Source organism: Triturus cristatus, chromosome 7 (genome assembly GCF_964204655.1).
Source record: "Triturus cristatus chromosome 7, aTriCri1.1, whole genome shotgun sequence".
NCBI classification, from domain to species: Eukaryota; Metazoa; Chordata; class Amphibia; order Caudata; family Salamandridae; genus Triturus; species Triturus cristatus.
In genome coordinates this window covers 1,396,802,230-1,396,820,691 of record NC_140590.1, presented here as the reverse complement: position 1 = coordinate 1,396,820,691, position 18,462 = coordinate 1,396,802,230, and positions in this window count along the sequence as shown.

Here is an 18,462-nt window from a genome sequence, read left to right as displayed (position 1 = left end):
AAGATGTACTCGGCTGACCTTCTGCGGGTGTGCTCGGGTGACTTACTGAAGGGTTTGCTTCAGTATGTCGAGCAAAAGTCCTGGGATGTACATCCCTAATGTGTCTCACCATAGTGTGATTACCAAAGGAATACTTCTTCCTTGGATTACCTCTAGATAAGACACGCTCACAAAGTGAGCAGGTGACTAATGGAGCATTTACCTTTTTCTGCCCCTCTGGAAAAGTGAAATACTCCCAAACAAAAGAATTCTTTTGTTTCCTCCTTCTCTGTCTGATGATGCTGCTGCCCTGCTCACTCTCAGAAGAGGACTGCTGCTCTGCCATTGTATCCCAAAGACAATTCAGCTCCTTCTCCTAGGGAATCACAAGCAGCAATGAGGGGAATGGGTGTGGTGTAGGAAGATTCTAGAACTGAAAGTAGTTTAAACCAATCAAAAGTGTTGTTTCTTGATCACATGACCAACCGTACGCGCACGTTAAGCTTACCGAGCGCGTACGGTAAAAGTACGCATGCGCGTACGAAAGACACACGCACGCGCGCATGCGCATTACGGGCATGCTCGTACACTTCCGCGTAACGTGCGCGCTCGTGCACGTATAAAGCATGCGCTTACGTGTCGCGTAAGAAGTACGGACGCGTCCATAAATTGCGTAAGCATGCGCACACGGAGTATAAATATTACGTACGCTCACCGTACATAAAGCGAAGCGTGCGCTTACAGTAAGCTTACCGTACGCGCACGGTAAAAAAAATAAAAAAAATAAAAGATAAAGGTTTGTTGAAGATATTAACTATGTTATACAACTATATCTAACCATTTATTTAAAAAACGTGTATCTTTCTATTTTGAAGAATGCATTAAGCCCATGAATATATACATAGGTAGCATAGTGTTTAAAGGAAAGAAGAAAAAGAAAAAAAATGATGTACAAAACCAAGCAAATTCAATGAAAAAACCATAGGTTTCACACACATTATAGTTAGGAATTAGAATTCAAAAAACCATGCAAAAACACAGAAAAAACCATAGGTTTCACACACGTTATAGTTAGCTGGACATTTCACTCGGAAAAAAACCATTGAAATTCCCCCGTTATAGTTAGTTCAGCTAACTATAACTCGCGCACCCGCAATCCATTGCTGATGACGTCACATATTACATCACTCATGACATGGTCAGTGACATCACTCATGACATCACTGATGACATCATCAATGTGAAAAATTACCACATCTTCTCACACCCTTATAAAACCTTTGATATACCAACTCCAAATTACAGAGTTCCATTCTAATATCCATAAATAATGCAATACCAATAACTGCATACCCACATATTAACTTTTAGGTCTTCATACACCTCCACACACTCACCTGTAAAGTCACTCATAGCTACAGTCACTCCATAAAAAAGTATCATATGAATTTATACACACACCTATATAGACACTCACACACTACCAATCATCCATAGAGGTACTCTCACACCTAGTCATTCATACAAATAATCACACTGCCATTTACTCACCTATGCAGTTATACACACTCAAGTTCACTTGCTCACAAAAATAGTATCACATTTGTATGCTCTCTTAGAATCATTGACAAAAGCACACACTCATCCATACAGTCACTGTCACAATCACACAATCTCACATCTAGCCAGTTATATGCTCTTACACATATATATACTGCATTTCACATATGTAGTTAGTCAGAAATGTACCACTGAGATATACATTCAATCCCTAACACACCCATACATACACTCGCTCAACCATACAGTCCATCACAGATGTACTCTTAAAACCATGCACCCATAGAATCACCCACTCACACATCTATGCACAGAGTCACACACAGCCTACCCACACTAACACTCAGGCACCCATACAGATACTCAGACAAGCAATCGATAACCCATATCGACACTCATATAGCTATTCACAAAACCATGCAGACACTTATACACCAACAGACAGAAACATACAGACATTCACACAGTTTAGTCACTAGTCTGCAGTAAGATACATTTAATGACTCACTTATAGAGTCAGTTACGCACCAAAGAAAAACATACATTTACACACTTGTACACCCACTCATTCTTCAACAGGCCTTTCCCTATATATATTAAACATATTAAAATTGTTCAGAAACACATACTCAATGGATGATGACATCAGTGATGTCATTTGAGATGTCATCAGTGATGTCATGAGTGATGTCACTGACCATGTCATGAGTGATGTAATATGTGACGTCATCAGCAGTGGATTGCGGGCGCGCAAGTTATAGTTAGCTGAACTAACTATAACTGGGAATTTCAATGTTTTTTACGAGTGAAATATCCACCTAACTATAACATGTGTGAAACCTATGGTTTTTTAAGTGAATTTGCAAGGTTTTTTAAATGCTAATTCCTAACTATAACGTGTGTGAAACCTATGGTTTTTTCAGTGAATTTGTACGGTTTTTTAAATGCTAATTTATTTATGTATTATTCTTTTTTTTATATATTTATTTTACAATAAACTACGTTTTTTTATAGTTTTTCACCGTGCGTGCACGGTGCGCGCACCCCCGCGATTTTTAAAAAAAAATTCTTTTTTTTTTCTGCCTTCGGGGTCCTTCAGGGACCCCCTGACAAAGGCTAGGGGGTCAGGAACTCTCTACCCTGCCCCCTTTTTACGTTCGCCACCTTCCTTTTTCACTCTCGCACTGAAAACAAACAAAATGGCGGCCGACACTTCCTGATTTCGACCGATTCGAACGTTGACTAACATGTAACAACCAATCAGAATTACGCTCGCGCACGTTAGGGTGCTCGCACGGTGCGCGCACGGTGCGCGCACGGTGCGCGCTTATAGATATTGATATGCTTTTAAATGCTATTTTCTCAGGAAATACTGAACAGATTGACACCAGACCTGCAAAAGGCACTTCCTTGACCTTATGGCTACCTCTCTGCCAAATTTCAAGTAATTCTGTTCAGCCGTTCGGGCTGTAGCTGTGTCTAAAGGTCCTATGGAAAAATGCATGGGGAAAACGTGTTTTGGGACCCCCCTTTTTTCTTGGCCCCCGCTTGACGAATCACCCCGAGACTTTCAGGTAGGAGCTGAATGGAGCGCCCCATTAGTTTTGAAAATTTCGCGAGGATTTGTCAACCGGCGCCAAAGTTATTCAAAATAGAATTTTGAGATTTCCTATGGAAACACGGTTCTAACTATAACTATCTACTGGCGACCGCTGGGCAAATGGAAGCGGGCGCCTGAAAATTCTGAAATAAAGCACTTCAATTGTATTGGGCCTCACCTTGTGTGTTTTCGATTGAGAGAAAGTAATGGGCTTCCCCATGCCCATCTGTGAGGCCGCCCCGAAGGGCCAGAAGCTCCGGTAACTGGGGAACGCCTTTGCGCTTCTTTGGAATGTTAATTGAGGAGCTAGGCTCACTCGCACCTCCCAGCCTACAAAGGATCGCCACTGAAGCAAACAAGATTGGTGCGTGGAAGGGATTCTGGCAGCATCACAGGCTGTCAAGATCGTGCAATTTGAAGATGTCCTTTTCAAATTTTTAACATTTACTTGAGAAACAGCGGCGAAATCACCCTTACCTGACTGTTTAAGAAAATAATTCCACTGTAACATCGTGCCTGTGCAAAGAAATATCACCACCAAGGATTAGAACTTTGTAACTTTCACCGTGTATTATATCAACATGCACAGCACTATGGGAGTAGTAGTTCGACAATCACAGTCACGTGCTGCACCATTTCAAAAGCATACCCAAGCGCACCTGGGCGCTTGTGTTTCCAGTCCGTGAACAAGGCATCACGCCGAAACGTTGGGCAAATGGAAGCGGGCGCCTGAAAATTCTGAAATAAAGCACTTCAATTGTATTGGGCCTCACCTTGTGTGTTTTCGATTGAGAGAAAGTAATGGGCTTCCCCATGCCCATCTGTGAGGCCGCCCCGAAGGGCCAGAAGCTCCGGTAACTGGGGAACGCCTTTGCGCTTCTTTGGAATGTTAATTGAGGAGCTAGGCTCACTCGCACCTCCCAGCCTACAAAGGATCGCCACTGAAGCAAACAAGGTTGGTGCGTGGAAGGGATTCTGGCAGCATCACAGGCTGTCAAGATCGTGCAATTTGAAGATGTCCTTTTCAAATTTTTAACATTTACTTGAGAAACAGCGGCGAAATCACCCTTACCTGACTGTTTAAGAAAATAATTCCACTGTAACATCGTGCCTGTGCAAAGAAATATCACCACCAAGGATTAGAACTTTGTAACTTTCACCGTGTATTATATCAACATGCACAGCACTATGGGAGTAGTAGTTCGACAATCACAGTCACGTGCTGCACCATTTCAAAAGCATACCCAAGCGCACCTGGGCGCTTGTGTTTCCAGTCCGTGAACAAGGCATCACGCCGAAACGTTGGGCAAATGGAAGCGGGCGCCTGAAAATTCTGAAATAAAGCACTTCAATTGTATTGGGCCTCACCTTGTGTGTTTTCGATTGAGAGAAAGTAATGGGCTTCCCCATGCCCATCTGTGAGGCCGCCCCGAAGGGCCAGAAGCTCCGGTAACTGGGGAACGCCTTTGCGCTTCTTTGGAATATATATTTACATGCACACTTGGGAGGGCAGATTTAGGGGTTGAAACTTCTCAAAGCAAAATAAAATATAGACAGAGTCTTAAATGAATCCATAAGCACCACAAAATTGTGGTGATTCATGCTGTTAGGGATCAGTTTACTGCTTTAAAAAAACTCTGCTGTTGTCCAGCCTCTTCAGTGTATACCTTGCTGAGAATACGACACACTCTATCTTGTGCTTTGAACCCCCACAAAATATAAGCATGGGCCCACTATACTATGGCAGGGTTGCAAAACAGTTTTATTTTTTGGCTCATCCTATTCTTTTTTATCCCATTTTGATTTTGTGCTTTGACTAATGTACGAATCAATTGCAACGTAAAATGCCCAATGGATACTAATACATTTTTATTAATAAAGCCAGCCCAACCACTGTGTTGCATTTTACATTCTGGGTTTATGTTTCTCCAGACCAAGTACTCCTAATATGTAATGCCTACCAGTGCCCATATTACAGATAGGGCGCCACTTCTGTGAACCGAGTGCGAACATGGAAGTGTGCCCTTTCAGAAAGAATGCGCTATTCCCAGGGCAGCCGCGAACTCGCGCTGCCCCCAGGGCAGCGCATTCAAGAGAAATGCAGAGCAGCTGTGAAGGCGGCAACCCGTCTGCACTTTTAAAAGGGAGTCACTGCACCTATCTACAAGGGGATGTCTGGGGGTCTATTGGGACCCCTTTCATTTCTTTAGTAGGCTGCCTTTAAAAGCCTTGCACTGACAGTGCGCCACCTTTTTCTGGCGCACTTTCAGATTCTAAAGGCATGTTTGTCTCTGCGCCCATGCCGGTAATATGGCGTGGGCGCAGAGGCAAATTGATTCCCTCATTTGCATTGAGCCATGCGCTCGTGCAAATGAGGGAACAATCTGTAATGATAGCGCTGTATGTGTGCCACCACTAGCTGTATTACAAAAGGAGCTGCACAGGCATCTGTAGCCCGTTCTGTAATGCCAAAGCACCCGGGGCATATAAAGCAGGCGCAAACAACTGATGCGCCCCTGGGGCGCTTGTGTAATACGGCCCCAGTATGGTAGACATATGACTCCTACACCTTGTATTCCTCATTGTCTTTTGTAACCTTTCCAATACATTGATTGACACATTTATACAATTAATTTGGGCATATTTACTAGAATTTAACGCTGCCGTAGCGTCAATTTCTTGACACTATGGCAGCTTTTTTTTATCACCATATTTACAAGTTGCCGCAAAGCCCAGTTAGCAGCATTTTTTAAGCCTTAATATGAATTTTTCACAGTGCTACTTCGCTTAGCGTGACTTACCAAAAATGATATCCAAGGTAAGCCTTCCTGCGAAAAAACTCCTACAAAACACAAAACGCGATATTTACTAGGATTTCCTTGTACATGGCTGAAAAAGGAAAACTGCTGCTAAGTCACCTTAGTGACAGTTTCTTACCAGTAGGAATTACCTGGTCTTAAAAAAGATGCTAACATCTTTGTATAATACAGTCCTCATTTATGAGGTTTTTTAAGCAGGGCAGCGTCACAAGGAATCTTGCTGCTCTGCCCTGCGTCAAAAGAAAAGGGCAGGAATGCGCCGTACCTATAAGATATGGTACATTCCTGCCCTTTTCCCCAGCACTGGTGCACAATGGGCTGCCATGCGCCAATGCAGACACCTTTGCAGTATGGTGCAAGGGTGCCTGCGTTGCGGGATTGGTTGATTGATTTTGTGCAGGAATCAATCAATCAGTAGTTTATATAGTGCGGCTACTCACCTGTGAGGGTCTCAAGGTGCAGGGGGGGCTGCTAATCCATCTGGATTTGGAGGCTTCAGTCGAAGAGCCAGGTCTTGAGGTCCTTCTTAAATTGGGTCTACCACGTGGATTGCGTGAGGTGGATGGGCAAGGTCCCAGGTCTTGGCGGCAAGGTAGGAAAAGGACCTTCCTCTGGTTCTAGTCTTGTGGATCCGTGGGAAGGAGGCCAGGGTGAGTTGGGTGGAGCGGAGTTGTCTGGCGGGTGTGTGGAAAGTGAGGCAGTGGTTCAGATATCCTGGTCCTGTGTCTTGGAGAGCCTTGTAGGCGTGTATGAGGAGCTTGAAGGTGATTCTCTTGTTGATTGGGAGACAGTGGAGTTGTCGGGGGTGTTGTGTCATGTAGCTGCAGCGGGGGATGTTGGGGACCAGTCTGGCTGTGGCGTTTTGGATGGTCTGCAGTTTCCTGAGCTGTTTCTGGGTGACACCGGCACATAGTGTGTTGCCATAGTCGAGTCTGCTGGTGATGAGTGCATGTGCGACCATATTTCTGGATTCTGTGGGGATCCATCTGAATTTCTTTCGAAGAAGGGGGAGTGTGTGGAAGCAGGATGAGGATACTGCGTTGATTTGCTGGTTCATTGTGAGCGTGGAGTCCAGTATGATGCAGCGGTTGCGTATGTGACCCATAGGGGTGGGAGGGATTCCAAGTGCAGCAGGCCACCAGGAGTCCTACCAGGCTAAGGGGGTGGATCCCAGAATGAGTACTTTGGTTTTGTCTGAGTTGAGCTTGATGCAGCTGTCTTTCATCCAGGTAGCGACAACCTTCAATCTGTTACAAAAGTTGATTCTGGTGGCTGTGAGTTCATTGGTGAGGGAGTTGATCAGCTGGGTGTCGTCTGCATAGGAGATGATGTTGAGTCTGTGGCTTCTGGCGATGGCTGTGAGGGGGGGCCATGTAGACGTTGAAGAGGGTTGGGCTCAGGGAGGAACCCTGGGGCACTCCGCAGCGGATCTCTGTAGGTTTTGAGAGGAACAGGGGTAGTCTGACTCGCTGTGTTCGGCCGGCCAGGAAGGAGTGGATCCAGTCCAGTGCCTTGTCACAGATGCCAACGTCATGGAGTCTCGTGATTAGGGTGCGTGGTTGACAGTGTCAAAGGCGACAGAGAGGTCTAGTAGGAGGAGTGCTGGGGCTTCACCGCAGTCAAGGAGGGAGCAGGTGATGTCGGGTGCAGTGAGGAGTGTGGTCTTCTTGCTGTGGTTGCTTCAGAAGCCGGATGGGGAGGTGTTCAGGATGTGGTTCTCTTCGATGAACTCAGAGAGTTGAACGCTGATGGCCTTCTCGATGACTTTGGCTGGGAAGCGAAGGAGGAAGATGGGTCTGAAGTTCTTGCGGTCTGTCGGGTTGGTGGACGGTTTCATCAGCAGGGGGTTGATCTTGGTGTGTTTCCATTCGTCGGGGAAGATGGTGGTTTCGATGGTGCAGTTGACAGTGCAGCGAAGCTGGAGGGCGATGGAGGCGGCTGCTCTATGGAAGATGTGGTACGGGTAGGGATCCGATAGGGCTCTTGAGTGGATGCTCATAATAGTCTTGAGTGTGTCATCTGTGGTGAGCGGAGTCCAGTTGAGCACTATCTGTTGGGGTGGGGCATGGTTGCGTGTGGTGGTGGCGGGCATAGTGGCAGGGTTTTGGGAGTCGAAGCTGTCATAGATATGACTGATCTCGTGGTGGAAGAAGGATCCGAGTTTGTTGCTGAGATCTTGGGAGGGTGGGACATATGTGGTCTCGCTGTTGGACCTGGCGAACTCCTTGATAATAGCCAATAGTTCTATGCTGTTGTGCGCATTGGCATTGATTCTGTCTTGTAAGGCCATTTTCTTTGTAGTTTTGAGGAGTAGATGGTGTGCGTTGACAGCAGATTTGAAGGTTGCGTGGTATTCTGGGGTTATGTTTTTCCTCCATCTCTTCTCGACTCATCTGCAGGTGTGTCTGGACTCGTGGAGGGTGGGAATGCACCACCTGGCTTTCTTGGAGTGTTGCTTGCCTGTTGTCTTCTTGAGGGGTACCAGAGCACCAGCGCAGTTGGGGATCCATCATTGAAGGTTGCGTGCTGCAGTGTTGGCGTCTGTTGGTGTGGGTGAAGTGGTCATGCTGAGGAAGTTGAAAAGACTTTCTTCTGTGGCCTTTTTCCAGCTCTGATGGGAGGGCGATGAGGGCAGTGGTGTGTGGTGGGTTTGACGAAGGCGAGATGTATGCAGTGGTGGTCGGTCCAGAGGAGTTTGGTGGTGTGGCTGTAGGTGAAGTTCCCGCTGGCGGAGAAAATGGGGTCGAGCGTGTGTCCAGCTGTGTGAGTTGGTGCTGTGACTAGAGGCTTGAGTCCGATGTTGTCGAGGTTCTCCAATAGGGATGCTGTGTTCTGGTCACTGGGGTTGTCGAGGTGGAAATTGAGGTCTCCAAGTAGAATGTAATTGGTGGATGTGAGAGCCTGGGGTGCGATGAGGTCCACAATGGCGTCGGTGAAGGGTGGGCGGTGGGCGGTGGCCTATAGATGAGGAAGGGACACCTACCTACACATAAACATTAATTTACCACAACGCAGGCACCCTTGCACTATGATACAAGATTGCCTGCATTGGCAATAGGCAGCTGAAATTAATGCCAGTACAGGGGGAAATGCAGGGCTACAGCATATTGTTGTAAACACAGCGCATCCATGTTGTTGCAAGGATGGCGCAGTGAAAAGTAACACATCATTGTTTTTTCCCCAGCGATGTGCCACTTTTCATAAATGACCCCCTGAATCAGCATTTCCTCTTTCCCTAGGACTCTGGCTGGTCATCCTGGCTGTTTGGGGGGTTGTTGACCTGTGCTGAACTTGGTCCTGACTACATTCTGCATTCTGGTGTTTTTATTTATTTTTTTCCTTAGAGGTGTATTTGTAACCTCTTTTTGTCACTAGACGCAAAACGTTTTTACCGCTATTTGGCCGGCCTGCACTTTTTTCATGCTAACATGAATTTTATTTATCGCCTTGAGGCTAGAGTTAGCGTTATTTTTCGCTGCCTCTAACTGATCCTAACACCATGTAGCGACATATTGTAAATTTGACGCAAACATAGCGTTAGGATTTGGCGATCTGCAACGCTAAAAAATTGCTGCTAAACAGCGTGAAAACTGCTTAGCGGCAATTCTTGTAAAAATACCCCATTGTGTCTTTATGATATTGTGATATAAATCATCCGCACCCTACTTTGGGATGAATAGCATTATAAAAGATATTAAATGCATGTTAGAGAAGGGCTATGGAGATATGATGTGCACCATTGGAGGGTGGTAGTGAGAGAATCCGAGGAGAAAGAGTTTACAGGTTGGGGCACCAACAAAGATTGTTGCAATGGGGGCCGCGAGTGCTAAAGCCTGCCTTCTTGTAAATGCAGCTCAGATGGGCTCATAGGAGATAAATACAAACTGGTTTGTATGAAGAGTCATAGAAAAATAATCACTGTTTTTCTCTTTTGGAAAGGACTTTGGTGTTGATGTCTGTTTACTGTAAGAGACTGGAAAAATTGAGAAATTATACGTGTTGATGAATTTTTGGAGGGAATAGCATATTACCGAGGTCCAGGAAGTCAATTGTGACAGAGTGGATTTTGAGAGGCGGTGAAATCGAAAAAGATTTGAGGTGCTTAAATTCCGGGACGGTATTAATCCCATGTAGTTAGTTCAGCAGTAGTCTGGCGGCTCTTGGCATCCTATTGATGGCTAATATAGGAAATTGTTTATTCAATTTAAATGCCAGATGTATTTGTACTCATATTTGGTTGGATTACATCATGTTTTATCCTTGCGTCGCAGGTTTTAAAAGCTTTATTTATTAACTATGAAGTCTTGTGTCACTCGTCTGCATCGAAGCTTTTGATTGACTTGCGCTTCTTAGATTCGATGAGCAGATTGGGTCTGTTTTTTAGTTTGTTCGAAAAATTATAGTTTTACTTCATACAGTTATGTATTATAAAAACATATTGCTTCACTTCATAAAATGATGTATTGTAAAAATGAATTATTCTACTTCATGAGATTACGTATTTTGTTCGTTGTTGTGCACACTCTATTGTGATTGTTTGAAAGACTTTATTTTCTAAATAAACGTATTATTGTCTTATTGGCTGAAAACATAAGACTTTCCAAATTTCAGTACGTCAGAGAGAAAAGAGAGACGTTTCATCCGAGCCAGTCTTGTTCTTGAATAATGCAGAGCCTCGCCTCGGCCTAGGACACATGCTTGCAGTGATGCGAGCGGTCATAGATTAGGTGTAGCGTTTCGGAATCGCATTGATCACAGCGGCAGGTCTGAATTGTAAATTACTCGGAAGCGGGTAAAACAGCAGCCTTGACAACCTTGGTTAGCCCTCCAATTGGTCTGGGCCACGCGGAGGTGGGAGCGGAGCGCGCGCGAGGAAGGGATTATTGCTCCCCAGGGAAGGCTGCCAGACGGGGAGGAGAACCTCGGGATGTGCGCGAAGAGTTAGATTACATGGAGTCAGGCCTACAAAGTGGCCGGCGTGAAGCTCGCCTCTACACTAAATGTTTTCGGTTACAAGGAAATTGTAGATATTGATCACCGTAACCCCAGGTGCGCGGGAGGGAATGAGGTGGGATTGAAGCTGAGGTTGTCTTCCTGGCAGTGAGGGGAAGGAAAAAAGTACTGAAACCAGGCGAGGGACGGATCTGTTTTCTTCACAGAATTCGCCAGTGCCTGATCAATTGCTTTCCTACTCTAAAAATAGTTTCCTGACACGATATCTCACTAGTTGATACTTTATTTACATAATGAATTCTCTAATGTGCAACTAACAGCATATGCAGTGTATCACAAGAAGGAGGTCAATGAAAAGTGCACCTTAAACCCCCCAAAACCATAGGGTGTTCGGATCTAAAGAAATGTAGTAGTAAAGTCTTGATTTCAAAAGTTTCTAATTTTGTGCAATAGCAGTTTCTTCCGCAGGCTCTTACTTTTTCTGTTAATAGTCAGAAGTATCCAAGTCAGCCTGGCTCCAGCTGAGAAAAGTTTCCACCATAAAGGCACCTGGGGCGCATTTTCCTTCATTGCACCGGGTGCACCCGGCACAATGAAGGAAAATGCGCCGCATTATGTAGAATGTGCGGCCCGGAGGGCAGCCGCGAACTCGTGCTGCCCCGGGGTGCAGCGCAGTCACGTGAAATACGGAGCAGCTGCATTAAAGCCGCTCTGTGTTTCAATGTGCTGGCTGCAACTCGCCTGCTTTTGCCTAGGGCGTTAACATAGTAAAGCCAGTGCTGCATTCAACCTTGCACAGTGGCGGCTCGCAGCGGTAACGCTGTGAGGCGGGGAGGTGGGGCGGGGCGAGGCTGGGTAGGGGGCGGTAGTGGAGTTTGACATACAACGGTAAAGGTAAACGTAAATAAATATATAAATACCTGCCGTCGTATGTCGGACTCCAGTATCCACCCACCCAGCCCACCGCTGCCCTGCCTCTCCACCCCACAGCATTACCGCTGCAAGCCGCCACTGATTTTTAACCCACTTAGTACCCTCCTGGCAAGCTAAAGTTCTCAACACTCGGATCGTTGAATGCTTGACATGCATTGCGCTGAAGTTTTAGAATAAATGGCAGGAGAAAAAATTTTCATGGGCAGCTGCGCATGTTGACCCTTGCATCCCTGTTATAGGGAGAGAGGGTATCTGGAATTCTGAAAATGAATGAGATGTACCTTTGCTGAACCTAATTCACTTAGGGGCATATGTATAAGAAAGTGGCAGAGCGCATGTTAGCTCCAAAATTGCTAACGCCACACTTTGTCACTTTAGAAACGCAGGGATGCACTGTATTTACAATAATACGGTGTACACTTGCATTTCTCCCTGCGCTGGCACTAAATTCAGCTGCCTAGTGCCAATGCGGGCACCCTTGCAAAATAGCTCAAGGGTGACTGCATTGAGGGAATGATTGTTTATGTTCAGGAAGGTGTCCCTTCCGGCACGTAAACAATTTAGACTGGCGATTTGTTATTTCTATGTGTGCTGCATTGTGCAGCACACATAGAAGTTGCAAATCGTCATTTTTTAAATGATTGTTTATGTGCAGGAAGGGACACGTTCCTGCACATAAACAATCATTCATGGCAATATGTTGTTTATATGTGTGCTGCACAATGCAACACACATAAAAACTTCAAAAACGAGGAGAAATATAGCATTTCTCCTTGTTTTGCCATGTTAAGACCAGGTTTCCCTGATCTTAATTTTGGCGCTTCCTACCAATTTACACCACCCTTGTAAATAGGGGGCTGCGTCAAAATCAATGAGTGTAGCATGAAAAAGGGCCTTATTTACAAGGCGGCGTTAATGCCAGCTTGTAAATAAGGCAAAGGGTTTATCGCTATAGTAACGTCACTAAAAGTGATGTTCCTGTTGTGATAGGGGCTTGTAAATATGACCCACAGTCCAAAAAATTTTAGCGGCCTATCGGATAACATGGGCTGGCATTTGAGTATTACCTATATTTCCAGCTCCATAATGGCCCCGCCAATTTCATTTGTGTTTGGTGTCAAACAACATGCTTTTTAACCCCTGGCATGATAGTGGTGTTGAGGTTTAACCAGCATGTACCTAGGTGGGACTATAGACAGTGTCCACCAAGTTAACCTAGTTTTTTCATGCCTTGGAGGGCTTTTTTGAAGGTTTGCCGCCAAGGCAGAAGTCTCACCTCATTCTGGGTAGTGTGTGCCGCTCCCAGAGAACAGAGACAAAGACCTGTGTGAGCAGAAGGTGACACCTCCGCCCACAGAGGATGGCTAGTGACTAGACAGGTGTGGCTGTGATCCTCAAAGGCTTCACTGGTGCCACTGGACAAAGGAACTTGTCCCTCACTCAAGGACACAGCCTCCCTCTGCCCCAGGCACTGTTTTTTGCGGGCCGGAGGGAAATTAGTTATTCATCAGGCATCCACCTCCACAAGGTTGACCACACCTCTAGCGTGTTGCAGCTGAGGTGCACAGTCAAGGATGGTTTTGGCCATCTTGAATGTAGGATAGAAATCAGGTTCTGACTAATTTTATTGACATACAGCCACAGGATGTCGTCACTACTGGGGCGGATTAGCCACAGGACTAGATGCCCATTGGCTACTAGTCCTTACACCCACTAACACCCGAAAAATCCAGGATTTGAGGGGTACCCCAGACACCAAAACCTTAGATTCGATGTGATAACAAGAAAAGACCAGTTTTCACGACAAGGCAGGACTCCACGAAGATAGGTGCTAAGCTCTGCACCTGTGGCAGTCACCATGCACCCGATGGATTTTGACTCCACCAAGGCAAGAGGCTGATTCCAAAAGGAAGGTGACCCCCGCTGCATACTCCAGACTTCACAAGAACTCTCTTGGGCTGGAGGAACTAGTTCCCTGCAGTCAGCTGGCACAAACTGCTAAGTCCACGACCTTGAAGCCCTGTTCCCAGAGCCATCCGGCGTGGTCACTCAAAGTCCTTGGGTAGATGGCTTCTAGGAACTGTAGTACCGACCCTCAGTGAGACTCAGCTTTCTACAATGTTCTCCTGGTTCTCTGGATAAAAGTTTTCCTCAACTGGAGTGCATGCTGCTACCAAGGCTTGTTGATGGTCAGTCCGACTACAACCTGCTTTACTCGATGCTTCAAGAGAAGCAATTCACCTGCATGAATGACCAGCCACCCTTCATCTGAAAGATCTTGCATTTGTTTTTACTCTCTTGGCACTCCTGCCGCTCCTTTAGCTGCGGATCCGGTTCAGCACCACGGATAGCCAAGAGCACCTCTGCACCTAGTTGCCCAAGCCAAGCCCTTGCTTAAGTTCCAAAGGATTTTGCTCAACTTACAGCACTAGAACCTTTTTTCTAAGGTAACCATTTCAACACTGCAAGCCTGATTGACAGCTCCGTTTGACAGCTAAAGTACACCTCTGCACCCCGCAACCCTGAGCCAGATAAAATTGTGCTATCTGTCGTGAACTGGTCTAGGGACTCCGGAGACCTTAACTCCAAGTGGGTTCCATTGAATTCACTCTTTAAGTAACAGATTGCATATGTGTGTTTTTTCCATTGTCAGCAATGTTAATGTTTTCACATTGCAAAGTACTGATTTATTTAATGCTTTAAAATTGATAACTCCGGTGATACTGTATGTATTGATTTTGTTTTGGTGTCTAAAAATATAAAAAAATCAGAGCCATTTTTATAAATTGATGTTGGATTTCTCTTGAGTTGTGTCAATTACTTATCGTCCATGTTGGTGATGTGAAATACTTTACACATGTTCCTCTAAGTAGCTGCTCTTTGCCACTCTACCAGGACTGATAGAAGGTGTACTAAGAGAGTACCCGGAGTCCATCTTTGTGTATTGTGCTAGTATTACATGGTAAGGCGCCCCTGCCATCCCACATAATACTTCCACCTTGCAAGAAGTGCCTAGTCCTCCGTGGGTTCCAAAGTGCTCTACACTCTCAGGACAATATGTTACCGTCCCAGCCTACAGTAGCATTAGGATTCGTAGTACAAACAAGAAACTCTCCACAGTGCCTGTACGAAACAGCAGAGCAAGGGTCCAACTGATGCTCAGTGGAACCTATCCAGCCTTAAAATATTCCATCTTAGAAGAAACTTTCAAACTATGAAACTTACAGCAGAATTACATTAGTAAGAAAACTTTAACACACATGGCAATGCATCCTCCTGCCTTTCATGCACAAAGCATGACTCACATAAGGTTTACTCCTGGAAAAGCTTTCTTCTTGCTCCACACAGCCATGTTCCACTTTTCACCATATTACAACTTCACAAACTTGGAGCACACTTTCTTCACTTTCTAATGGTCTGTGAAGCATGAAATACTCCTCCTACAGTGTGATCACACACACGCACACACACACACCCCACACACACATGCTTCTTCATTTAATCCCCTGCCTTCCTTTTTCTGCTGCATACTCCACTTCCTGCGGGTTATTGTTATTTACCTCTCGGGTGGGGTTTCTGACACACCTCATGGTACTCTACTGCCTGCTCCACATCATTAGAATCATCTGGTCAAAGGTACACCTCCTTATCCTATTCTCAGTGCAATTATATCCTAAGTGATCTGATTCAATACCATTAGATGTCAAATTTAAAGACACCGTCAACATAGAGCTCTAATAGTTAACTGATCTTTTACCACCTCATAGTCTGCTTGTGATAGCCAACCATTCAACACGTGCTGTGCGACTTCCTTCCCTTTTCAACCCTTCAGGTAACACAACAGCTATCAGATTTCTTCTCCTCCTTTGTTTCCTTAATTCTTCTACCACTCTTTCTTTATCAATGGTCTGCGACTATATTGTCTTTCAATGCAACATGCCCCTCCTCCATTCTGTGCTCCTGCCGAATCGTCAACCTGCTTACAGTTGCATATAAAGACTGCCATTGTAAAGTTAGCCAATAAGTGGCTTATGCCTCTTTTGTAACTTGTAAGTTATCCTCTACAAAAATATATGAAAATGCTTCAACTCTCTCCAAAAGGCCAAAGTCTCTCTATCAATAATGACCTGCCTCTCATCTTGACTCCTTAATGGCAGAAAAAGCCGTGGAACTGTGCTGACCACCTTGAACCCGCAATTCTACAATTATGCAACCTAGGTTGCTCGCACCAACATATATAAAAAAGCTTCCTCATGAGTAGGGATCTCGGTTTTATGGTATTTATTTTTTTAACATTTCCGTCTGTATTTATCCATATTTATTTCTTCGCCATTTTATCTGTATTTTTTCATATTTATTTTGTGTTTTGCGTATGAATGAAGTTGTAAAACTGTACATTTCCATATTTATTTAACTGATAGACGCGCAATCATACTTTGATGTCTGTCGTGTTTTAGCTATTTAAGCTGCCAAATATTACATAACAATACATCCACTGGTAAATACTAGCATTATACCACTAATGTACGTTGACACATGCCGTTATAAGTTCACCCTGTTTTTTAATTTCCCATGCTGTCCATCTGCTCAGCTGCTGGGCTATAGTTCATGAAAGACAGTGCAGAGAGACACTTAAAAGCAACAACATTTTCTGTATTTTTCCCATTTTAAAAATAAATGCAGACAGAAAACACGTTGTTTTCTGTCTGTATTTATCTGTAAAAATCCGTAAAAACAGAAAACAGGGAGCCTTACTCATGATATAAATGCAATGTGGTGTTGTAGAATTCATGTATGGTCAAGCTTTTTTTTAGCAAACCTATGCAGAACTTTAAAACAATACTTCATTAATCTTGACCATGATCTTATCTGACCCCAATCCTTTAGGCAGTTCTTGTGTACACAAATTCTCCCATTTGTGCTTACAAAGGGTATTCCACAAGGGACCCAGCAAGTGTAGTGAGTGAGCCCAAGAACTAAGGGTTTGCCTAAAATGGTGCTCCCCGAAAGATTATTTTCAGTGTAGATATCTACATTTAAGAAAATGTACCCATGGCAGTCAAACAGTGATGTTTCAGAGTTTGACAGGGTCCATTTAAAAAATATTTGATGGGGTCACCTAAATCAAAGATGTCTCCTATCCCCATCCCACACCTGCCATGATGCTCAGTTTCCTGCCTTTCCCCACTTCCTGCAGGTGCTCCCATGATTTACCCTCCAAAGACTATTGTCAAACACAGTTATTAATCCCATCCATAGATTGATCACCTTACTGCATGCTTATCATGAACACTATTTCCTGGCCTGGGCTTTTATCCTACAAAAGATTGCAAGAGTTGTATTAAAGAAAGTTCCTCAGGCTCACTTTGGTTCTGTATGGCTTTTTTTTTTTTACCTTAGGGCGACTTTGGTAGTATATATCAAGCCACAGATGCTTGAGTGGCCCCTGCTGTAATACAAATCTCACCAGGGCTAAGTGGTCACAGGCAGAAAGTAAATTAGGTTGTTCCCTCATTTTCTTGGGGTCATCTACCATGTAAATCAGGGAATCTGTTGCCTTTGTGCCTGTGCCATATTACATATGCGGGAACCAAGGCAAAGATGCCATAAGGAGGTCCACTGACAGTGTGCCACATAGAAGTGGTCCACAGACAGTGCGCACTTCAAGGGAATTCCTTTGAAGAGAACAAAAAGGGATCCCAAAGACTGCCAGACATCTCTCTTTCACACGCTGGCTTGGTTGATGCTTGCCCAGTGAAAGGCAGACTGACTGCTTCAAAGAGCTGTTTACCTTTTACTAATGATCTGTTCCCGGTGCGGGAGCGGAATCGTACCCGGCCCCAGGTGTGATAGTATGATCAGCTCAATGGAATCAAACTAAGACTACAGCACCCAGAATGCATTAGGTTATTACAGGAAAGCCCAAGATTGGAAAACAGTGTCTGTAAGGAAATGTGATAGGATAGCCACTCTACCCCTCCCCATGATGTTCATGCACCTACTTTCTGTGGAAGCTTGTTGACCCTGATGAACCGATGCTCCCATCTCTACATGTCATTTACCCACCAGGGGCCTGATTACAGGTTCGTCTTCAACAAGGTGCCATTTATTTTAAGTTATCAGGGAATACAATGCAAATGTTAGTGTTGAACGCACCAAAATCTGCATGGTATGATAAATATTGTACACATTTCATCTATTAAATTTTGACAGGTTTGATCTGCCGAAATTTATCATGGGTTGGGGTATTTAACACATTCAATCGTTGTCGTATGCAATAAATGACTCCCAGCTAATAATTTCTGACCCATGCGCAAACGGGGTTACACACAGGTCGTAATACACCAGCCCACTCCTAATCAGACCCTATGTGGTGTCACCAGTGCTTGCTGGTTGGTAGTACAGCTTTTATGAGGCTACTCATCTGTTCTTTTCAACATATTCACCTATTTGTTTACCCCCTCTTAAAGCTTCCACTTGTTTGCACTTGAAAAAGACTTACGGTGAGTTAATATTTCAGAAAATCTACTATTTTAGGGGCATATCATCAAGGCCATGCGATAATTATCGCTCAGCGCTCTTAGCGCGAGGATAATTATTACCGGCCAACTCTGAATT